Raw genomic sequence first — 25482 nt, 5'->3', positions numbered from 1 at the left:
AGTATATTACAGTAGCGTTCAGTACAGTAGAGCTCAGTACAGTTCAGTACAGCACAGTACAGTAGAATTCAGTACAGTACAGTAAAGTACAGTACTGTAGAGTACAGTACAGTGGAATACAGTACACTACAGTTCAGTACATTACAGTAGAGTTCAGTTGAGTTCATTACAGTAGAGTACAGTACAGTACAGTAGAGTTCAGTAGAGTACAGTAGAGTTCAGTTCAGTAGAGTTCAGTTCAGTAGAGTTCAGTTCAGTAGAGTACAGTAGAGTTCAGTACTGTACAGTAGAGTTCAGTACAGCACAGTATAGCTCAGTACAGTCCTGTTTAGTACAGTAGAGTTCAGGAGAATTCAGTACAGCACAGTACAGTAGCGTTCAATACAGTACAGTACAGTTCGGTACAATACAGTACAGTACAGTTCATTACAGTAGTGTTCAGTACAGTAAATTAGAGTTCAGTTTAGTAGAGTTCAGTTCAGTAGAGTACAGTAGAGTTCAGTTCAGTAGAGTTCAGTTCAGTAGAGTTCAGTTCAGTAGAGTTCAGTTCAGTACAGTAGAGTTAAGTAGAGTACAGTAGAGTTCAGTACAGCACAGTATAGTTCAGTATAGTAGTGTTCAGTACAGCACAGTACAGTTCAGTTCAGTACAGCAGAGTTCAGTACAGTAGAGTTCAGTAGAGTTCAGTAGAGTACAGTAGAGTTCAGTACAGTAGAGTTCAGTACAGTACAGTATAGTTCGGTACAGCACAGTATAGTTCAGTACAGTAGTGTTCAGTACAGCACAGTACAGTTCAGTTCAGTACAGCAGAGTTCAGTACAGTACAGTAGAGTTCAGTAGAGTAGAGTTCACTTCAGTAGAGTTCAGTACAGTACAGTAGAGTTCAGTACATCACAGTACAGTAGAGTTCAGTTCAGTAGAGTTCAGTAGAGTTCAGTACTGTAGAGTTCAGTGCAGCACAGTACAGTATAGTTTAGTCCAAAACAGTAGAGTTCAGTACAGTAGAGTATAGTTCAGTACAACACAGTACAGTATAGAAGAGTACAGTACAGTTGAGTTAAGTACAGTACAGTACAGTAGAGTTCAGTACGGTACAGTAGAGTTCAGTACAGTAGAGTTCAGGTCAGTAGAGTTCAGTACAGTAGGGTTATGTACAGTAGAGTTCAGTACAGCACAGTACAGTAGTGTTTAGTATATTACTGTAGCGTTCAGTACAGTAGAGCTCAGTACAGTTCAGTACAGCACAGTACAGTAGAATTCAGTACAGTACAGTAAAGTACAGTACTGTAGAGTACAGTACAGTGGAATACAGTACACTACAGTTCAGTACATTACAGTAGAGTTCAGTAGAGTTCATTACAGTAGAGTACAGTACAGTACAGTAGAGTTCAGTAGAGTACAGTAGAGTTCAGTTCAGTAGAGTTCAGTTCAGTAGAGTTCAGTTCAGTAGAGTACAGTAGAGTTCAGTACTGTACAGTAGAGTTCAGTACAGCACAGTATAGCTCAGTACAGTCCTGTTTAGTACAGTAGAGTTCAGGAGAATTCAGTACAGCACAGTACAGTAGCGTTCAGTACAGTACAGTACAGTTCGGTACAATACAGTACAGTACAGTTCATTACAGTAGTGTTCAGTACAGTAAATTAGAGTTCAGTTTAGTAGAGTTCAGTTCAGTAGAGTACAGTAGAGTTCAGTTCAGTAGAGTTCAGTTCAGTAGAGTTCAGTTCAGTAGAGTTCAGTTCAGTACAGTAGAGTTAAGTAGAGTACAGTAGAGTTCAGTACAGCACAGTATAGTTCAGTATAGTAGTGTTCAGTACAGCACAGTACAGTTCAGTTCAGTACAGCAGAGTTCAGTACAGTAGAGTTCAGTAGAGTTCAGTAGAGTACAGTAGAGTTCAGTACAGTAGAGTTCAGTACAGTACAGTATAGTTCAGTACAGCACAGTATAGTTCAGTACAGTAGTGTTCAGTACAGCACAGTACAGTTCAGTTCAGTACAGCAGAGTTCAGTACAGTACAGTAGAGTTCAGTAGAGTAGAGTTCAGTTCAGTAGAGTTCAGTACAGTACAGTAGAGTTCAGTACATCACAGTACAGTAGAGTTCAGTTCAGTAGAGTTCAGTAGAGTTCAGTACTGTAGAGTTCAGTGCAGCACAGTACAGTATAGTTTAGTCCAAAACAGTAGAGTTCAGTACAGTAGAGTATAGTTCAGTACAACACAGTACAGTATAGAAGAGTACAGTACAGTTGAGTTCAGTAGAGTACAGTAGAATTCTCTACAACACAGTAGAGTTCAGTAGAGTTCAGTACAGCACAGTATAGTTCAGTGCAATACTGTTCAGTACAGTAGAGTTCAATACAGTACAGTAGAGTTAAGTACAGTACAGTACAGTTTAGTTCAGTACGGTACAGTAGAGTTCAGTACAGTAGAGTTCAGGTCAGTAGAGTTCAGTACAGTAGGGTTATGTACAGTAGAGTTCAGTACAGCACAGTACAGTAGTGTTTAGTATATTACAGTAGCGTTCAGTACAGTAGAGCTCAGAACAGTTCAGTACAGCACAGTACAGTAGAATTCAGTACAGTACAGTAAAGTACAGTACTGTAGAGTACAGTACAGTGGAATACAGTACACTACAGTTCAGTACAGTACAGTAGAGTTCAGTACATCACAGTACAGTAGAGTTCAGTTCAGTAGAGTTCAGTAGAGTTCAGTACAGTAGAGTTCAGTGCAGCACAGTACAGTATAGTTTAGTCCAATACAGTAGAGTTCAGTACAGTAGAGTATAGTTCAGTACAACACAGTACAGTATAGAAGAGTACAGTACAGTTGAGTTCAGTAGAGTACAGTAGAATTCTCTACAACACAGTAGAGTTCAGTAGAGTTCAGAACAGCACAGTATAGTTCAGTGCAATACTGTTCAGTACAGTAGAGTTCAGTACAGTACAGTAGAGTTAAGTACAGTACAGTACAGTAGAGTTCAGTACGGTACAGTAGAGTTCAGTAGAGTAGAGTTCAGGTCAGTAGAGTTCAGTACAGTAGGGTTATGTACAGTAGAGTTCAGTACAGCACAGTACAGTAGTGTTTAGTATATTACAGTAGCGTTCCAGTACAGTAGAGCTCAGTACAGTTCCAGTACAGCACAGTACAGTAGAATTCAGTACAGTACAGTAAAGTACAGTACTGTAGAGTACAGTACAGTGGAATACAGTACACTACAGTTCAGTACATTACAGTAGAGTTCAGTAGAGTTCATTACAGTAGAGTACAGTACAGTACAGTAGAGTTCAGTAGAGTACAGTAGAGTTCAGTTCAGTAGAGTTCAGTTCAGTAGAGTTCAGTTTAGTAGAGTACAGTAGAGTTCAGTACTGTACAGTAGAGTTCAGTACAGCACAGTACAGTAGAGTTCAGTACAGTACAGTAGAGTTCAGTACAATACAGTAGAGTTCAATAAAACACAGTACAGTATAGTTCTGTACAGCACAGTACAGTAGAGTTCAGTACAGTAAAGTAGAATTCAGTACAACACAGTATAGTTCAGTACAGTAGAGTTCAGTACAACACAGTATTGTTCAGTGCAATACTGTTCAGTACAGTTCGGTACAATACAGTACAGTAGAGTTCAATACAGTAGAGTTCAGTACAGTACAGTAAATTAGAGTTCAGTACAATAGAGTTAAGTACAGTACATTACAGTATAATTCAGTACAGCACAGTACAGTAGAGTTCAGTACAGTACAGTACAGTTCGGTACAATAGAGTACAGTAGAGTTAATTACAGTAGTGTTTAGTACAGTAAATTAGAGTTCATTACAGTAGAGTTCAGTACAGTAAATTAGAGTTCAGTACAATAAAGTTAAGTACATTACAGTACAGTAGAGTCAAGTTCAGTACAGTAGAGTTCAGTAGAGTTCAGTTCAGTAGATTTCAGTAGAGTACAGTACAGTAGATTAGAGTACAGTACTATATAATTCAGTAGAGTCCAGTACAGTAGAGTTCAGTACAGTACGGTAGAGTTCAGTACAGTACAGTAGAGTTCAGTACGGTAGATTTCAGTAGAATTCAGTACAGTACAGTAGAGTTCAATGCAGTACATTACAGTAGAGTTCAGTACATTACAGTAGAGATCAGTACAGTAGTGTTCAGTACAGTACAGTAGAATTCAGTACAAAACAGTATAGTTCAGTACAGTAGAGTTCAGTACAGTACAGTAGAGTTCAATACAGCACAGTACAGTAGATTAGAGTACAGTACAGAACTACAGAATTCAGTACAGTTCAGTACAGTTCAGTACAGTAGAGTTCCGTACAGTAGAGTTCAGTACAGTACGGTAGAGTTCAGGTCAGTACAGTAGAGTTCAGTAGAGTTCAGTACATTACAGTAGAGTTCAGTTCAGTACAGTACAGTTCAATACAGTAGAGTTCTGTAGAGTTCAGTTAATTAGAGTTCAGTTCAGTAGAGTACAGTATAGTTCAGTACAGTACAGTAGAGTTCAGGACAATACAGTAGAGTTCAATAAAACACAGTACAGTATAGATCAGTACAGTAGAGTTCAGTACAGCACAGTACAGAAGAGTTCAGTACAGTATAGTTCAGTACAGTAGAGTTCAGTACAGTACAGTAATATTCAGTACAATACAGTATAGTTCAGTACAGTAGAGTTCAGTACAGCACAGTATAGTTCAGTACAATATTGTTCAGTACAGTAGAGTTCCGTAGAGTACAGTAGAGTAGAGTTCAGTAGAATTCAGTACAGTAGACTTCAGTAGAGTTCAGTAGATTTCAGTACATTACAGTATAGTTCAGTACAGTACAGTAGAGTAGAGTTCAGTAGAAGTCAGTACAGTAGAGTTCAGTACAGTACAGTACAGTTCGGTACAATACAGTACAGCTCAGTACAATACAGTACAGTAGAGTTCAGTAGAAGTCAGTACAGTAGAGTTCAGTACAGTACAGTACAGTTCGGTACAATACAGTACAGCTCAGTACAGTACAGTACAGTAGAGTTCAGTAGAGTTCAGTACATTACAGTAGAGTTCAGTTCAGGACAGTAGAGTTCGGTACAGTAGAGTTTAGTATAGTTCAGTAGAGTACAGTAGAGTTCAGTACTGTACAGTAGAGTTCAGTACAGCACAGTACAGTAGTGTTTAGTATATTACAGTAGCGTTCAGTACAGTAGAGCTCAGTACAGTTCAGTACAGCACAGTACAGTAGAATTCAGTACAGTACAGTAAAGTACAGTACTGTAGAGTACAGTACAGTAGAATACAGTACACTACAGTTCAGTACATTACAGTAGAGTTCAGTAGAGTTCAGTACAGTAGAGTACAGTACAGTACAGTAGAGTTCAGTAGAGTACAGTATAGTTCAGTACTGTACAGTAGAGTTCAGTACAGCACAGTATAGCTCAGTACAGTCCTGTTTAGTACAGTCGAGTTCAGTAGAATTCAGTACAGCACAGTACAGTAGCGTTCAGTACAGTACAGTACAGTTTGGTACAATACAGTACAGTACAGTTCATTACAGTAGTGTTCAGTACAGTAAATTAGAGTTCAGTTTAGTAGAGTTCAGTTCAGTAGAGTACAGTAGAGTTCAGTTCAGTAGAGTTCAGTTCAGTAGAGTTCAGTTCAGTAGAGTTCAGTTCAGTACAGTAGAGTACAGTAGAGTTCAGTACACCACAGTATAGTTCAGTACAGTAGTGTTCAGTACAGCACAGTACAGTTCAGTTCAGTACAGCAGAGTTCAGTACAGTACAGTAGAGTTCAGTAGAGTACAGTAGAGTTCAGTACAGTATAGTTCAGTACAGTATAGTTCAGTACAGCACAGTATAGTTCAGTACAGTAGTGTTCAGTACAGCACAGTACAGTTCAGTTCAGTACAGCAGAGTTCAGTACAGTACAGTAGAGTGCAGTAGAGTAGAGTTCAGTTCAGTAGAGTTCAGTACAGTACAGTAGAGTTCAGTACATCACAGTACAGTACAGTTCAGTTCAGTAGAGTTCAGTAGAGTTCAGTACAGTAGAGTTCAGTGCAGCACAGTACAGTATAGTTTAGTCCAATACAGTAGAGTTCAGTACAGTAGAGTATAGTTCAGTACAACACAGTACAGTATAGAAGAGTACAGTACAGTTGAGTTCAGTAGAGTACAGTAGAATTCTCTACAACACAGTAGAGTTCAGTACAGCACAGTATAGTTCAGTGCAATACTGTTCAGTACAGTAGAGTTCAGTACAGTACAGTAGAGTTAAGTACAGTACAGTACAGTAGAGTTCAGTACGGTACAGTAGAGTTCAGTACAGTAGAGTTCAGGTCAGTAGAGTTCAGTACAGTAGGGTTATGTACAGTAGAGTTCAGTACAGCACAGTACAGTAGTGTTTAGTATATTACAGTAGCGTTCAGTACAGTAGAGCTCAGTACAGTTCAGTACAGCACAGTACAGTAGAATTCAGTACAGTACAGTAAAGTACAGTACTGTAGAGTACAGTACAGTGGAATACAGTACACTACAGTTCAGTACATTACAGTAGAGTTCAGTAGAGTTCAGTACAGTAGAGTACAGTACAGTACAGTAGAGTTCAGTAGAGTACAGTAGAGTACAGTAGAGTTCAGTTCAGTAGAGTTCAGTTCAGTAGAGTTCAGTTCAGTAGAGTACAGTAGAGTTCAGTACTGTACAGTAGAGTTCAGTACAGCACAGTACAGTAGAGTTCAGTACAGTACAGTAGAGTTCAGTACAATACAGTAGAGTTCAATAAAACACAGTACAGTATAGTTCTGTACAGCACAGTACAGTAGAGTTCAGTACAGTAAAGTAAAATTATCTACAACACAGTATAGTTCAGTACAGTAGAGTTCAGTACAACACAGTATTGTTCAGTGCAATACTGTTCAGTACAGTTCGGTACAATACAGTACAGTAGAGTTCAATACAGTAGAGTTCAGTGCAGTACAGTAAATTAGAGTTCAGTACAATAGAGTTAAGTACAGTACATTACAGTATAATTCAGTACAGCACAGTACAGTAGAGTTCAGTACAGTACAGTACAGTTCGGTACAATAGAGTACAGTAGAGTTAATTACAGTAGTGTTTAGTACAGTAAATTAGAGTTCATTACAGTAGAGTTCAGTACAGTAAATTAGAGTTCAGTACAATAAAGTTAAGTACATTACAGTACAGTAGAGTCAAGTTCAGTACAGTAGAGTTCAGTAGAGTTCAGTTCAGTAGATTTCAGTTCAGTAGAGTACAGTACAGTAGATTAGAGTACAGTACTATATAATTCAGTAGAGTACAGTACAGTAGAGTTCAGTACAGTACGGTAGAGTTCAGTACAGTACAGTAGAGTTCAGTACGGTAGATTTCAGTAGAATTCAGTACAGTACAGTAGAGTTCAATGCAGTACATTACAGTAGAGTTCAGTACATTACAGTAGAGATCAGTACAGTAGTGTTCAGTACAGTACAGTAGAATTCAGTACAAAACAGTATAGTTCAGTACAGTAGAGTTCAGTACAGTACAGTAGAGTTCAATACAGCACAGTACAGTAGATTAGAGTACAGTACAGAACTACAGAATTCAGTACAGTTCAGTACAGTTCAGTACAGTAGAGTTCCGTACAGTAGAGTTCAGTACAGTACGGTAGAGTTCAGGTCAGTACAGTAGAGTTCAGTAGAGTTCAGTACATTACAGTAGAGTTCAGTTCGGTACAGTACAGTTCAATACAGTAGAGTTCTGTAGAGTTAAGTTAATTAGAGTTCAGTTCAGTAGAGTACAGTATAGTTCAGTACAGTACAGTAGAGTTCAGGACAATACAGTAGAGTTCAATAAAACACAGTACAGTATAGATCAGTACAGTAGAGTTCAGTACAGCACAGTACAGAAGAGTTCAGTACAGTATAGTTCAGTACAGTAGAGTTCAGTACAGTACAGTAATATTCAGTACAATACAGTATAGTTCAGTACAGTAGAGTTCAGTACAGCACAGTATAGTTCAGTACAATATTGTTCAGTACAGTAGAGTTCCGTAGAGTACAGTACAGTAGAGTTCAGTAGAATTCAGTACAGTAGAGTTCAGTAGATTTCAGTACATTACAGTAGAGTTCAGTACAGTACAGTAGAGTAGAGTTCAGTAGAATTCAGTACAGTAGAGTTCAGTACAGTACAGTACAGTTCGGTACAATACAGTACAGCTCAGTACAGTACAGTACAGTAGAGTTCAGTAGAGTTCAGTACATTACAGTAGAGTTCAGTTCAGGACAGTAGAGTTCAGTACAGTAGAGTTTAGTATAGTTCAGTAGAGTACAGTAGAGTTCAGTACTGTACAGTAGAGTTCAGTACAGCACAGTACAGTAGAGTTCAGTACAGTAGAGTTCAGTACAGTACAGTACAGTACAGTACAGTAGAGTTCAGTAGAATTCAGTACAGCACAGTACAGTAGAGTTCAGTACAGTACAGTACAGTTTGGTACAATAGAGTACAGTAGAGTTAATTACAGTAGAGTTCAGTTCAGTACAGTAGAGTTCAATACAGTACATTACAGTAGAGTTCAGTACATTACAGTAGAGATCAGTACAGTAGTGTTCAGTACAGTACAGTAGAATTCAGTACAAAACAGTATAGTTCAGTACAGTAGAGTTCAGTACAGTACAGTAGAGTTCAATACAGCACAGTACAGTAGATTAGAGTACAGTACAGAACTACAGAATTCAGTACAGTTCAGTACAGTTCAGTACAGTAGAGTTCCGTACAGTAGAGTTCAGTACAGTACGGTAGAGTTCAGGTTAGTACAGTAGAGTTCAGTACAGTTCAGTACATTACAGTAGAGTTCAGTTCAGTACAGTACAGTTCAATACAGTAGAGTTCTGTAGAGTTCAGTTAATTAGAGTTCAGTTCAGTAGAGTACAGTAGAGTTCAGTACAGTACAGTAGAGTTCAGGACAATACAGTAGAGTTCAATAAAACACAGTACAGTATAGATCAGTACAGTAGAGTTCAGTACAGTAGAGTTCAGTACAGTAGAGTTCAGTACAGTACAGTAAAATGCAGTACAATACAGCATAGTTCAGTACAGTAGAGTTCAGTACAGCACATTATAGTTCAGTACAATATTGTTCAGTACAGTAGAGTTCCATAGAGTAGAGTAGAGTAGAGTTCAGTAGAATTCAGTACAGTAGAGTTCAGTAGAGTTCAGTAGAGTTCAGTACATTACAGTAGAGTTCAGTAATGTACAGTAGAGTAGAGTTCAGTAGAATTCAGTACAGTAGAGTTCAGTACAGTACAGTACAGTTCGGTACAATACAGTACAGTTCAGTACAGTACAGTACAGTAGAGTTCAGTAGAGTTCAGTACATTACAGTAGAGTTCAGTTCAGGACAGTAGAGTTCAGTACAGTAGAGTTCAGTATAGTTCAGTTCAGTAGAGTACAGTAGAGTTCAGTACTGTACAGTAGAGTTCAGTACAGCACAGTACAGTAGAGTTCAGTACAGTAGAGTTCAGTACAGTACAGTAAATTAGAGTTCAGTACAGTACAGTACAGTAGAGTAGAGTTCAGTAGAATTCAGTACAGTACAGTACAGTTCGTTACAATAGAGTACAGTAGCGTTAATTACAGTAGAGTTCAGTTCAGTACAGTAGAGTTCTATACAGTAGAGTTCAGTTAATTAGAGTTCAGTTCAGTAGTGTACAGTAGAGTTCAGTACAGTACAGTAGAGTTCAGGACAATACAGTAGAGTTCAATAAAACACAGTACAGTATAGTTCAGTACAGTAGAGTTCAGTACAGCACAGTACAGTAGAGTTCAGTACAGTAGAGTTCAGTACAGTAGAGTTCAGTACAGTACAGTAAAATTCAGTACAACACAGGATAGTTCAGTACAGTAGAGTTCAGTACAGCACAGTATAGTTCAGTACAATACTGTTCAGTACAGTAGAGTTCAGTAGATTACAGTAGAGTAGAGTACAGTAGAATTCAGTACAGTAGAGTTCAGTACAGTACAGTACAGTTCGGTACAATACAGTACAGCTCAGTACAGTACAGTACAGTAGAGTTCAGTAGAGTTCAGTAGAGTTCAGTAGAGTTCAGTACATTACAGTAGAGTTCAGTACAGTAGAGTAGAGTTCAGTAGAATTCAGTACAGTACAGTTCAGTACAGTACAGTACAGTACAGTTCGGTACAATACAGTACAGTTCAGTACAGTACAGTAGAGTTCAGTAGAGTTCAGTAGAGTTCAGTAGAGTTCAGTACATTACAGTAGAGTTCAGATCAGGACAGTAGAGTTCAGTACAGTAGAGTTCAGTAGAGTTCAGTTCAGTAGAGTACAGTAGAGTTCAGTACTGTACAGTAGAGTTCAGTACAGCACAGTACAGTAGAGTTCAGTACAGTACAGTAGAGTTCAGTACAATACAGTAGAGTTCAGTACAGTAGTGTTCAGTACAGCACAGTACAGTTCAGTTCAGTACAGCAGAGTTCAGTACAGTACAGTAGAGTTCAGTAGAGTTCAGTACAATACAATAGAGTTCAGTACAGTACAGTAGAGTTCAGTACAGCACAGTATAGTTCAGTACAGTAGAGTTCAGTACAGCACAGTAAAGCTCAGTACAATACTGTTCAGTACAGTAGAGTTCAGTAGAGTACAGTAGAGTAGAGTACAGTAGAATTCAGTACAGTAGAGTTCAGTACAGTACAGTACAGTTCGGTACAATACAGTACAGCTCAGTACAGTACAGTACAGTAGAGTTCAGTAGAGTTCAGTAGAGTTCAGTAGAGTTCAGTACATTACAGTAGAGTTCAGTACAGTAGAGTAGAGTTCAGTAGAATTCAGTACAGTACAGTTCAGTACAGTACAGTACAGTACAGTTCGGTACAATACAGTACAGTTCAGTACAGTACAGTAGAGTTCAGTAGAGTTCAGTAGAGTTCAGTACATTACAGTAGAGTTCAGATCAGGACAGTAGAGTTCAGTACAGTAGAGTTCAGTAGAGTTCAGTTCAGTAGAGTACAGTAGAGTTCAGTACTGTACAGTAGAGTTCAGTACAGCACAGTACAGTAGAGTTCAGTACAGTACAGTAGAGTTCAGTACAATACAGTAGAGTTCAGTACAGTAGTGTTCAGTACAGCACAGTACAGTTCAGTTCAGTACAGCAGAGTTCAGTACAGTACAGTAGAGTTCAGTACAGCACAGTATAGTTCAGTACAGTAGAGTTCAGTACAGTACAGTAAAGTAGAGTTCAGTAGAATTCAGTACAGCACAGTACAGTAGAGTTCAGTACAGTACAGTACAGTTCGCAACAATACAGTACAGTAGAGTTCATTACAGTAGAGTTCAGTACAGTAAATTAGAGTTCATTACAGTAGAGTTCAGTACAGTAAATTAGAGTTCAGTTCAGTAGAGATCAGTTCAGTAGAGTTCAGTTCAGTAGAGTACAGTAGAGTTCAGTACTGTACAGTAGAGTTCAGTTCAGTAGAGATCAGTTCAGTAGAGTTCAATTCAGTAGAGTACAGAAGAGTTCAGTAGAGTACAGTAGAGTTCAGTACAGTAGAGTTCAGTACAGTACAGTTCAGTACAGCACAGTATAGTTCAGTACAGTAGTGTTCAGTACAGCACAGTTCAGTTCAGTACAGTAGAGTTCAGTACAGTAGAGTTCAGTTCAGTAGAGTTCAGTACAGTAGAGTTCAGTACAGCACAGCACAGTACAGTAGAGTTCAGTTCAGTAGAGTTCAGTACAGTACGGTAGAGTTCAGTAGAGTTCAGTACATTACAGTAGAGTTTGGTACAGTAGAGTAGAATTCAGTACAACACAGTAGAGTTCAGTAGAGTTCAGTACAGCACAGTATAGTTCAGTACAATACTGTTCAGTACAGTAGAGTTCAGTACAGTACAGTAGAGTAGAGTTCAGTAGAATTCAGTACAGTAGACTTCAGTACAGTACAGTGGAGTTAAATATAGTACAGTACAGTAGAGTTCAATACAACACAGTACAGTAGAGTTCAGTACAGTAGAGTTCAGTGCAGCACAGTACAGTATAGTTTAGTACAATACAGTAGAGTTCAGTACAGTACAGTAGAGTTCAGTTCAGTACAGTAGAGTTCGGTACATTAGAGTAGAATTCAGTACAACACAGTAGAGTTCAGTAGAGTTCAGTACAATACTGTTCAGTACAGTAGAGTTAAGTACAGTACAGTAGAGTAGAGTTCAGTAGAATTCAGTACAGTAGAGTTCAGTACAGTACAGGGGAATTAAGTATAGTAAAGTACAGTAGAGTTCAATACAACACAGTACAGTAGAGTTCAGTACAGTAGAGTTCAGTGCAGCACAGTACAGTATAGTTTAGTACAGTACAGTAGAGTTCAGTACAACACAGTAGAGTCCAGTACAGTATAGTTCAGTACAGTAGAGTTCAGGTCAGTAGAGTTCAGTACGGTACAGTAGAGTCCAGTACAGTATAGTTCAGTACAGTAGAGTTCAGGTCAGTAGAGTTCAGTACAGTAGGGTTAAGTACAGTAGCGTTCAGTACAGCACAGTACAGTAGTGTTTAGTAATTACAGTAGCGTTCAGTACAGTAGAGTTCAGTAGAGTTCAGTACAGCACAGTACAGTATAGTTCAGTACAGTACAGTAGAGTTCAGTACAGTAAAGTAAAATATAGTACAGTGGAGTACAGTACAGTGGAGTTCAGTACAGTTCAGTACATTACAGTGGAGTTCAGTAGAGTTCAGTACAGTAGAGTGCAGTACAGTACAGTAGAGTTCAGTACAGTACAGTAGAGTTCAGTACACTACAGAAGAGTTCGGTACAATACAGTACAGTTCAGTACAGTAGAGTTCAGTAGAGTTCAGTAGAGTTCAGTAGAGTTCACTACATTACAGTAGAGTTCAGTACAGTACAGTAGAGTAGAGTTCAGTAGAATTCAGTACAGTAGAGTTCAGTACAGCACAGTACAGTTCGGTACAATACAGTACAGTTCAGTTCAGTACAGTACAGTACAGTAGAGTTCAGTAGAGTTCAGTAGAGTTCAGTACAGTAGATTTCAGTAGAATTCAGTACAGTACAGTAGTGTTCAGTACAGCACAGTAGAGTAGAGTTCAGTACAGTAGAGTTCAATACAGTACAGTAGAGTTCAGTACATTACAGTAGCGTTCAGTACAGTAGTGTTCAGTACAGTACAGTTCAGTACAGTACAGTAGATTTCAATACAGCACAGCACAGTAGATTAGAATACCGTACAGTACTACAGAATTCAGTAGAGTTCAGTACAGTTCAGTACAGTAGAGTTCAGTACAGTAGAGTTCAGTACAGTACGGTAGAGTTCAGTAGAGCTCAGTACATTACAGTAGAGTTCAGTTCAGTACAGTAGAGTTTGGTACAGTAGAGTAGAATTCAGTACAACACAGTAGAGTTCAGTAGAGTTCAGTACAGCACAGTATAGTTCAGTACAATACTGTTCAGTACAGTAGAGTTCAGTACAGTACAGTAGAGTAGAGTTCAGTAGAATTCAGTACAGTAGAGTTCAGTACAGTACAGTGGAGTTAAATATAGTACAGTACAGTAGAGTTCAATACAACACAGTACAGTAAAGTTCAGTACAGTAGAGTTCAGTGCAGCACAGTACAGTATAGTTTAGTACAATACAGTGGAGTTCAGTACAGTACAGTAGAGTTCAGTTCAGTACAGTAGAGTTCAATACAACACAGTACAGTAAAGTTCAGTACAGTAGAGTTCAGTGCAGCACAGTACAGTATAGTTTAGTACAATACAGTAGAGTTCAGTACAGTACAGTAGAGATCAGTACAACACAGTACAGAAGAGTACAGTACAGTAGAGTTCAGTACGGTACAGTAGAGTCCAGTACAGTATAGTTCAGTACAGTAGAGTTCAGGTCAGTAGAGTTCAGTACAGTAGGGTTAAGTACAGTAGCGTTCAGTACAGCACAGTACAGTAGTGTTTAGTATATTACAGTAGCGTTCAGTACAGTAGAGTTCAGTAGAGTTCAGTACAGCACAGTACAGTATAGTTCAGTACAGTACAGTACAGTACAGTAAAGTACAGTAATGTAGAGTACAGTACAGTGGAGTTCAGTACAGTACAGTTCAGTACATTACAGTAGAGTTCAGTAGAGTTCAGTACAGTAGAGTAGAGTTCAGTAGAGTTCAGTACAGTACAGTAGAGTTCAGTAAAGTACAGAAGAGTTTGGTACAATACAGTACAGTTCAGTACAGTACAGTAGAGTTCAGTAGAGTTCAGTAGAGTTCAGTAGAGTTCAGTAGAGTTCAGTACATTGCAGTAGCGTTCAGTACAGTACAGTAGAGTAGAGTTCAGTAGAATTCAGTACAGTAGAGTTCAGTACAGTTCAGTACAATACAGTACAGTTCAGTAGCGTTCAGTACAGTATATTTCAGTAGAATTCAGTACAGTACAGTAGTGTTCAGTACAGCACAGTAGAGTAGAGTTCAGTACAGTACAGCAGAGTTCAGTTCAGTACAGTAGAGTTCAATACAGTACAGAACAATAGAGTTCAGTACATTACAGTAGAGTTCAGTACAGTAGTGTTTAGTACAGTGCAGTTCAGTACAGTACAGTAGAGTTCAATACAGCACAGTGCAGTAGATTGGAGTACAGTACAGTACTACAGAATTCAGTACAGTTCAGTACAGTTCAGTACAGTAGAGTTCATTACAGTACGGTAGAGTTCAGTACGGTACAGTAGAGTCCAGTACAGTATAGTTCAGTACAGTAGAGTTCAGGTCAGTAGAGTTCAGTACAGTAGGGTTAAGTACAGTAGCGTTCAGTACAGCACAGTACAGTAGTGTTTAGTATATTACAGTAGCGTTCAGTACAGTAGAGTTCAGTAGAGTTCAGTACAGCACAGTACAGTATAGTTCAGTACAGTACAGTAGAGTTCAGTACAGTACAGTAAAGTACAGTAATGTAGAGTACAGTACAGTGGAGTTCAGTACAGTACAGTTCAGTACATTACAGTAGAGTTCAGTAGAGTTCAGTACAGTAGAGTAGAATTCAGTAGAGTTCAGTACAGTACAGTAGAGTTCAGTAAAGTACAGAAGAGTTTGGTACAATACAGTACAGTTCAGTACAGTACAGTACAGTACAGTTCAGTAGAGTTCAGTAGAGTTCAGTACATTGCAGTAGCGTTCAGTACAGTACAGTAGAGTAGAGTTCAGTAGAATTCAGTACAGTAGAGTTCAGTACAGTTCGGTACAATACAGTACAGTTCAGTAGCGTTCAGTACAGTAGATTTCAGTAGAATTCAGTACAGTACAGTAGTGTTCAGTACAGCACAGTAGAGTAGAGTTCAGTACAGTACAGCAGAGTTCAGTTCAGTACAGTAGAGTTCAATACAGTACAGTACAATAGAGTTTAGTACATTACAGTAGAGTTCAGTACAGTAGTGTTTAGTACAGTACAGGTCAGTACAGTACAGTAGAGTTCAATAGAGCACAGTGCAGTAGATTGGAGTACAGTACAGTACTACATAATTCAGTACAGTTCAGTAGAGTTCAGTACAGTAGAGTTCTTTACAGTACGGTAGAGTTCAGTACAGTACAGTAGAGTTCAGTAGAGTTCAGTATAGTTCAGTACATTATAGTAGAGTTCAGTTCAGTACAGTAGAGTTCAGTACAGTAGAGTTCTGTAGAGTTCAGTTAATTAGAGTTCAGTTCAGTAGAGTACAGTAGAGTTTAGTACAGTACAGTAGAGTTCAGTACAATACAGTAGAGTTCAATAAAACACAGTACAGTATAGTTCAGTACAGTAGAGTTCAGTATAGTTCAGTACAGCACAGTGCAGTTGATTGGAGTACAGTACAGTACTACAGAATTCAGTACAGTTCAGTACAGTTCAGTACAGCAGAGTACATTACAGTACGGTAGAGTTCAGTACAGTACAGTAGAGTTCAGTAGAGTTCAGTACAATACAGTAGAGTTCAATAAAACACAGTACAGTATAGTTCAGTACAGTAGAGTTCAGTATAGTTCAGTTCAGTACAGTACAGTAAAGTACAGTACTGTAGAGTACAGTACAGTGGAGTTCAGTACAGTACAGTTCAGTACATTACAGTAGAGTTCAGTACAGTAGAGTACAGTACAGTACAGTAGAGTTCAGTACAGTAAATTAGAGTTCAGTACAGTACAGAAGAATTAGGGACAATACAGTACAGTTCAGTACAGTACAGAACAGTATAGTTCAGTAGAGTTCAGTAGAGTTCAGTATATTACAGTAGAGTTCAGTACAGTACAGTAGAGTAGAGTTCAGTAGAATTCAGTACAGTAGAGTTTAGTTCAGTAGAGTACAGTAGAGTACAGTAGAGTTCAGTACAGTATAGTAGAGTTCAGGACAGTACAGTACAGTAGAGTTCAATACAGCACAGTACAGTATAGTTCAGTACAGTAGAGTTCAGTACAGCACAGTACAGTAGAGTTCTGTACAGTACAGTAGAGTTCAATACTGTACAGTAGAGTTCAGTACAGCACAGTACAGTAGAGTTCAATACAATACAGTAGAGTTCAGGACAGTACAGTAGAGTTCAATACAGCACAGTACAGTATAGTTCAGTACAGTAGAGTTCAGTACATCACAGTACAGTAGAGTTCAATACAATACTGCTCAGTACAGTAGAGTCCAGTACAGTACACTAGAGTCGAGTTCAGTAGAATTCAGTACAGTACAGAAGAGTACAGTACAGTAGAGTTCAGTACGGTACAGTAGAGTTCAGTACAGTATAGTTCAGTACAGTAGAGTTCAGGTCAGTAGAGTTCAGTACAGTAGGGTTAAGTACAGTAGAGTTCAGTATAGTACAGTACAGTTCGGCACAATAGAGTACAGTAGAGTTAATTACAGTAGAGTTCAGTACAGTAAATTAGATTTCTTTACAGTAGAGTTCAGTACAGTAAATTAGAGTTCAGTACAATAGAGTTAAGTACATTACAGTACAGTAGAGTCAAGTTCAGTACAGTAGAGTTCAGTAGAGTTCAGTTCAGTAGAGTTCAGTACTGTACAGTAGAGTATTGTAGAGTTCAGTACTGTACAGTAGAGTTCATTACAGCACAGTACAGTAGAGTTCAGTACAGTACAGTAGAGTTCAGGACAGTACAGTACAGTAGAGTTCAGTACAGCACAGTACAGTATAGTTCATTAAAGTAGAGTTCAGTACCGCACAGTACAGTAGAGTTCTGTACAGTACAGTAGAGTTCAGTACTGTACAGTAGAGTTCAGTACAGCACAGTACAGTAGAGTTCAGTACAATACAGTAGAGTTCAGGACAGTACAGTACAGTAGAGTTCAATACAGCACAGTACAGTATAGTTCAGTACAGTAGAGTTCAGTACAGCACAGTACAGTAGAGTTCAGTACAGTAGAGTTCAATACAATACTGCTCAGTACAGTAGAGTCCAGTACAGTACACTAGAGTCGAGTTCAGTAGAATTCAGTACAGTACAGAAGAGTACAGTACAGTAGAGTTCAGTACGGTACAGTAGAGTAGAGTTCAGTACAGTATAGTTCAGTACAGTAGAGTTCAGGTCAGTAGAGTTCAGTACAGTAGGGTTAAGTACAGTAGAGTTCAGTACAGTACAGTACAGTTCGGTACAATAGAGTACAGTAGAGTTAAATACAGTAGAGTTCAGTACAGTAAATTAGATTTCTTTACAGTAGAGTTCAGTACAGTAAATTAGAGTTCAGTACAATAGAGTTAAGTACATTACAGTACAGTAGAGTCAAGTTCAGTACAGTAGAGTTCAGTAGAGTTCAGTTCAGTAGAGTTCAGTACTGTACAGTAGAGTATTGTAGAGTTCAGTACTGTACAGTAGAGTTCATTACAGCACAGTACAGTAGAGTTCAGTACAGTACAGTAGAGTTCAGGACTGTACAGTACAGTAGAGTTCAATACAGCACAGTACAGTATAGTTCATTACAGTAGAGTTCAGTACCGCACAGTACAGTAGAGTTCTGTACAGTACAGTAGAGTTCAGTACAGTTCATTACAGTAGAGTTCAGTACAGTAGAGTTCAGTACAGCAGAGTAGAGTTCAGTAGAATTCAGTACAGCACAGTACAGTAGAGTTCAGTACAGTACAGTACAGTTCGGTACAATAGAGTACAGGAGAGTTAATTACAGTAGAGTTCAGTACCGTAAATTAGAGTTCTTTACAGTAGAGTTCAGTACAGTAAATTAGAGTTCAGTACAATAGAGTTAAGTACATTACAGTACAGTAGAGTCAAGTTCAGTACAGTATAGTTCAGTAGAGTTCAGTTCAGTAGAGTTTAGTTCAGTAGAGTACAGTAGAGTACAGTAGAGTACAGTAGAGTACAGTAGAGTACAGTACTGTACAGTAGAGTTCAGTACAGCACAGTACAGTAGAGTTCAGTACAGTACAGTAGAGTTCAGGACAGTACAGTACAGTAGAGTTCAATACAGCACAGTACAGTATAGTTCAGTACATTAGAGTTCAGTACAGCACAGTACAGTAGAGTTCAATACAATACAGTAGAGTTCAGGACAGTACAGTAGAGTTCAATACAGCACAGTACAGTATAGTTCAGTACAGTAGAGTTCAGTACATCACAGTACAGTAGAGTTCAATACAATACTGCTCAGTACAGTAGAGTCCAGTACAGTACACTAGAGTCGAGTTCAGTAGAATTCAGTACAGTACAGAAGAGTACAGTACAGTAGAGTTCAGTACGGTACAGTAGAGTTCAGTACAGTATAGTTCAGTACAGTAGAGTTCAGGTCAGTAGAGTTCAGTACAGTAGGGTTAAGTACAGTAGAGTTCAGTATAGTACAGTACAGTTCGGTACAATAGAGTACAGTAGAGTTAATTACAGTAGAGTTCAGTACAGTAAATTAGATTTCTTTACAGTAGAGTTCAGTACAGTAAATTAGAGTTCAGTACAATAGAGTTAAGTACATTACAGTACAGTAGAGTCAAGTTCAGTACAGTAGAGTTCAGTAGAGTTCAGTTCAGTAGAGTTCAGTACTGTACAGTAGAGTATTGTAGAGTTCAGTACTGTACAGTAGAGTTCATTACAGCACAGTACAGTAGAGTTCAGTACAGTACAGTAGAGTTCAGGACAGTACAGTACAGTAGAGTTCAGTACAGCACAGTACAGTATAGTTCATTAAAGTAGAGTTCAGTACCGCACAGTACAGTAGAGTTCTGTACAGTACAGTAGAGTTCAGTACTGTACAGTAGAGTTCAGTACTGTACAGTAGAGTTCAGTACAGTACAGTACAGTAGAGTTCAGTACAATACAGTAGAGTTCAGGACAGTACAGTACAGTAGAGTTCAATACAGCACAGTACAGTATAGTTCAGTACAGTAGAGTTCAGTACAGCACAGTACAGTAGAGTTCAGTACAGTAGAGTTCAATACAATACTGCTCAGTACAGTAGAGTCCAGTACAGTACACTAGAGTCGAGTTCAGTAGAATTCAGTACAGTACAGAAGAGTACAGTACAGTAGAGTTCAGTACGGTACAGTAGAGTAGAGTTCAGTACAGTATAGTTCAGTACAGTAGAGTTCAGGTCAGTAGAGTTCAGTACAGTAGGGTTAAGTACAGTAGAGTTCAGTACAGTACAGTACAGTTCGGTACAATAGAGTACAGTAGAGTTAAATACAGTAGAGTTCAGTACAGTAAATTAGATTTCTTTACAGTAGAGTTCAGTACAGTAAATTAGAGTTCAGTACAATAGAGTTAAGTACATTACAGTACAGTAGAGTCAAGTTCAGTACAGTAGAGTTCAGTAGAGTTCAGTTCAGTAGAGTTCAGTACTGTACAGTAGAGTATTGTAGAGTTCAGTACTGTACAGTAGAGTTCATTACAGCACAGTACAGTAGAGTTCAGTACAGTACAGTAGAGTTCAGGACTGTACAGTACAGTAGAGTTCAATACAGCACAGTACAGTATAGTTCATTACAGTAGAGTTCAGTACCGCACAGTACAGTAGAGTTCTGTACAGTACAGTAGAGTTCAGTACAGTTCATTACAGTAGAGTTCAGTACAGTAGAGTTCAGTACAGCAGAGTAGAGTTCAGTAGAATTCAGTACAGCACAGTACAGTAGAGTTCAGTACAGTACAGTACAGTTCGGTACAATAGAGTACAGGAGAGTTAATTACAGTAGAGTTCAGTACCGTAAATTAGAGTTCTTTACAGTAGAGTTCAGTACAGTAAATTAGAGTTCAGTACAATAGAGTTAAGTACATTACAGTACAGTAGAGTCAAGTTCAGTACAGTATAGTTCAGTAGAGTTCAGTTCAGTAGAGTTTAGTTCAGTAGAGTACAGTAGAGTACAGTAGAGTACAGTAGAGTTCAGTACTGTACAGTAGAGTTCAGTACAGCACAGTACAGTAGAGTTCAGTACAGCACAGTAGAGTTCAGGACAGTACAGTACAGTAGAGTTCAATACAGCACAGTACAGTAGAGTTCAGTACATTAGAGTTCAGTACAGCACAGTACAGTAGAGTTCTGTACAGTACAGTAGAGTTCAGTACAGTACAGTAGAGTTCAATAAAACACAGTACATTATAGTTCAGTAGAGTTCAGTACAGCACAGTACAGTAGAGTTCAGTACAATACTGCTCAGTACAGTAGAGTTCAGTACAGTACAGTAGAGTAGAGTTCAGTAGAATTCAGTACAGTACAGAAGAGTACAGTACAGTATAGTTCAGTACAGTAGAGTTCAGGTCAGTAGAGTTCAGTACAGTAGGGTTAAGTACAGTAGAGATCTGTACAGCACAGTACAGTAGTGTTTAGTATATTACAGTAGTGTTCAGTAGAGTTCAGTACAGCACAGTACAGTATAATTCAGTACAGTATAGTAGAGTTCAGTACAGTACAGTAAAGTACAGCACTGTAGAGTACAGTACAGTGGAGTTCAGTACAGTACAGTTCAGTACATTACATTAGAGTACAGTAGAGTAGAGTACAATACAGTACAGTAGAGTACAGTACAGTACAGTTGAGTTCAGTACAGTGAAGTAAAGTCTGTACAATACAGTACAGTTCAGTACATTACAGTAGAGTACAGTAGAGTTCAGTACAGCACAGTATAGTTCAGTACAATACTGTTCAGTACAGTCGGTACAATACAGTACAGTAGAGTTCAATACAGTAGAGGTCAGTACAGTACAGTATATTAGAGTTCAGTACAACAGAGATAAGTCAAGTACATTACAGTAGAGTTCAGTTCAGTACAGTAGAGTTCAGTTCAGTAGATTTCAGTACAGCACAGTAGAGCAGAGTTCAGTACAGTACAGTAAAGTACAGTACAGTACTGTAGAGTACAGTACAGTGGAGTTCAGTACAGTACAGTTCAGTACATTACAGAAGAGTAGAGTACAGTACAGTTCAGTAGAGTACAGTAGAGTTCAGTACATTACAGTAGAGTTCAGTACAATGCAGTAGAGTTCAATAAAACACAGTGCAGTATAGTTCAGTACAGCACAGTACAGTAGAGTTCAGTACAGTAGAGTTCAGTACAGTACGGTAGAATTCAGTACAACACAGTATAGTTCAGTACAGTAGAGTTCAGTACAGCACAATATAGTTCAGTACAATACCGTCTCAGTACAGTTCGGTACAATACAGTACAGTAGAGTTCAATATAGTAGAGTTCAGTACAGTACAGTAAGATTAGAGTTCAGTACAACAGAGTAGAGTTCAATAGAATTCAGTACAGCACAGTACAGTAGAGTTCAGTGCAGGACAGTAAAGTTCGGTACAATAGAGTACAGGAGAGTTAATTACAGTAGAGTTCAGTACAGTAAATTAGAGTTCTTTACAGTAGAGTTCAGTACAGTAAATTAGAGTTCAGTACAATAGAGTTAAGTACATTACAGTACAGTAGAGTCAAGTTCAGTACAGTAGAGTTCAGCTCAGTAGAGTTTAGTTCAGTAGAGTATAGTAGAGTTCAGTACTGTACAGTAGAGTTCAGTACAGCACAGTACAGTAGAGTTCAGTACAGTACAGTAGAGTTCAGGACAGTACAGTAGAGTAGAGTTCAATACAGCACAGTACAGTATAGTTTAGTACAGTAGAGTTCAGTACAGCACAGTACAGTAGAGTTAATTACAGTAGGGTTCAGTACAGTAAATTAGAGTTCTTTACAGTAGAGTTCAGTACAGTAAATTAGAGTTCAGTACAATAGAGTTAAGTACATTACAGTACAGTAGAGTCAAGTTCAGTACAGTATAGTTCAGTATAGTTCAGTTCAGTAGAGTTTAGTTCAGTAGAGTACAGTAGAGTACAGTAGAGTACAGTAGAGCACAGTAGAGTACAGTACTGTACAGTAGAGTTCAGTACAGCACAGTACAGTAGAGTTCAGTACAGTACAGTAGAGTTCAGGACAGTACAGTACAGTAGAGTTCAATACAGCACAGTACAGTATAGTTCAGTACATTAGAGTTCAGTACAGCACAGTACAGTAGAGTTCAATACAATACAGTAGAGTTCAGGACAGTACAGTAGAGTTCAATACAGCACAGTACAGTATAGTTCAGTACAGTAGAGTTCAGTACATCACAGTACAGTAGAGTTCAATACAATACTGCTCAGTACAGTAGAGTCCAGTACAGTACACTAGAGTCGAGTTCAGTAGAATTCAGTACAGTACAGAAGAGTACAGTACAGTAGAGTTCAGTACGGTACAGTAGAGTTCAGTACAGTATAGTTCAGTACAGTAGAGTTCAGGTCAGTAGAGTTCAGTACAGTAGGGTTAAGTACAGTAGAGTTCAGTATAGTACAGTACAGTTCGGCACAATAGAGTACAGTAGAGTTAATTACAGTAGAGTTCAGTACAGTAAATTAGATTTCTTTACAGTAGAGTTCAGTACAGTAAATTAGAGTTCAGTACAATAGAGTTAAGTACACTACAGTACAGTAGAGTCAAGTTCAGTACAGTAGAGTTCAGTAGAGTTCAGTTCAGTAGAGTTCAGTACTGTACAGTAGAGTATTGTAGAGTCCAGTACTGTACAGTAGAGTTCATTACAGCACAGTACAGTAGAGTTCAGTACAGTACAGTAGAGTTCAGGACAGTACAGTACAGTAGAGTTCAGTACAGCACAGTACAGTATAGTTCATTAAAGTAGAGTTCAGTACCGCACAGTACAGTAGAGTTCTGTACAGTACAGTAGAGTTCAGTACTGTACAGTAGAGTTCAGTACTGTACAGTAGAGTTCAGTACAGTACAGTACAGTAGAGTTCAGTACAATACAGTAGAGTTCAGGACAGTACAGTACAGTAGAGTTCAATACAGCACAGTACAGTATAGTTCAGTACAGTAGAGTTCAGTACAGCACAGTACAGTAGAGTTCAGTACAGTAGAGTTCAATACAATACTGCTCAGTACAGTAGAGTCCAGTACAGTACACTAGAGTCGAGTTCAGTAGAATTCCAGTACAGTACAGAAGAGTACAGTACAGTAGAGTTCAGTACGGTACAGTAGAGTAGAGTTCAGTACAGTATAGTTCAGTACAGTAGAGTTCAGGTCAGTAGAGTTCAGTACAGTAGGGTTAAGTACAGTAGAGTTCAGTACAGTACAGTACAGTTCGGTACAATAGAGTACAGTAGAGTTAAATACAGTAGAGTTCAGTACAGTAAATTAGAGTTCAGTACAATAGAGTTAGTACATTACAGTACAGTAGAGTCAAGTTCAGTACAGTAGAGTTCAGTAGAGTTCAGTTCAGTAGAGTTCAGTACTGTACAGTAGAGTATTGTAGAGTTCAGTACTGTACAGTAGAGTTCATTACAGCACAGTACAGTAGAGTTCAGTACAGTACAGTAGAGTTCAGGACTGTACAGTACAGTAGAGAGTTCAATACAGCACAGTACAGTATAGTTCATTACAGTAGAGTTCAGTACGCACAGTACAGTAGAGTTCTGTACAGTACAGTAGAGTTCAGTACAGTTCATTAGAGAAGTTCAGTACAGTAGAGTTCAGCACAGCAGAGTGAGTTCAGTAGAACCAGCACAGCACAGTACAGTAGAGTTCAGCACAGTACAGTACAGTCCGCACAATAGAGTACAGTGAGAGTTAATTGACAGTAGAGTTCAGAACCGAAAATTAGAGTTCTTTACAGTAGAGTTCAGTACAGTAAATTAGAGTTCAGTACAATAGAGTTACACATTACAGCACAGTAGAGTCAAGTCCAGCACAGCATAGTTCAGTAGAGTCCAGTTCAGTAGAGTTTAGTTCAAGTAGAGCACAGCAGAGCACAGTAGAGCACAGCAGAGTTCAGCACTGTACAGTAGAGTTCAGCAACAGCACAGCACAGCAGAGTCCAGTACAGCACAGTAGAGTTCAGACAGGCACAGCACAGTAGAGTTCACGAACAGCACAGCACAGTAGAGTCCCGGGGCAATAGAGTTCAGTACTGCTAACAGCACAGTAGAGTTTCCAGTACAGTATTGCGGAGTCCAGCACAGCACAGTAGAGTCTCAACAAACCACAGCACAGCATAGTTTAGCAGAGTCCAGTACATGGCACAGCACAGCAGAGTCCAGCACTAAACACCTGCCCAGCACAGTAGAGTCCAGCACAGCACAGCAGAGCAGAGTTCAGCATGAATTCAGCACAGTACAGAAGAGTACAACGGTATAGTTCAGCACAGTAGAGTCTTAGGTCAGTAGAGTTCAGCAAGAGGTTAAGTGAGCAGAGATCTGTACTGCACAGTACAGTAGTGTTTTAGCATATTACAGAGAGTGTTTACAGTAGAGTCCAGTACAGCACAGTACAGCATAATCAGCACAGTATAGTGAGAGTCCAGCACAGCACAGTAAAGCACAGCACTTGTAGAGCACAGTACAGTGGAGTCCAGCACAGTACAGTTCAGTACGATTACATTAGAGCACAGTAGAGAAAGAGCACAACACAGCACAGTAGAGCACACAAAGTACCAGCACAGTTGAGTTCAGCACAGACGTAAAAAGTCGGCACAATAGCAGCACAGTCCAGCACATTACAGTAGAACAGAAGAGTTCAGTACAGCACAGTATAGTTCAGTACAATACTGTTCTGTACAGTTCGGTACAATACACATAGATTCACTACAGGAGGCCAGTACAGCACACTATATTAGAGTCCAGTACAACAGAGATTTCTACACATTACAGTAGAGTTCATTCAGTACACAGCAGAGTTCTAGTCTCAGCAGATTTCAGCAGTAACAGCACAGTAGAGCAGAGTTCAGTACAGTACAGTAGCACAGCACAGTACCGTAGAGCACAGCACAGTGGAGTCCAGCACAGCACAGTCCTAGTACATTACAGAAGAAAGTAGAGCACAGTACAGTCCAGTAGAGCACAGCAGGAGTCCCAGTAACAGCACAGTAGAGTTCAGTACAATGCAAGCAGAGTCCGAATGAAACACAGTGCAGCAGAACTAGCCCAGTTACCACAGCACTGAGCAGAGTTCAGCGAACAGCAGAGTTCAGCACAGCACAGTAATCAAAGCACAATCACAGTATAGGTCTTCAGTGGCACAGTAGAGTT

This window comes from Coregonus clupeaformis, chromosome 1 (genome assembly GCF_020615455.1).
Source record: "Coregonus clupeaformis isolate EN_2021a chromosome 1, ASM2061545v1, whole genome shotgun sequence".
Taxonomy (NCBI): Eukaryota; Metazoa; Chordata; class Actinopteri; order Salmoniformes; family Salmonidae; genus Coregonus; species Coregonus clupeaformis.
The sequence above is the reverse complement of the archived record's forward strand: the minus strand, read 5'-3'. Positions refer to the sequence as shown.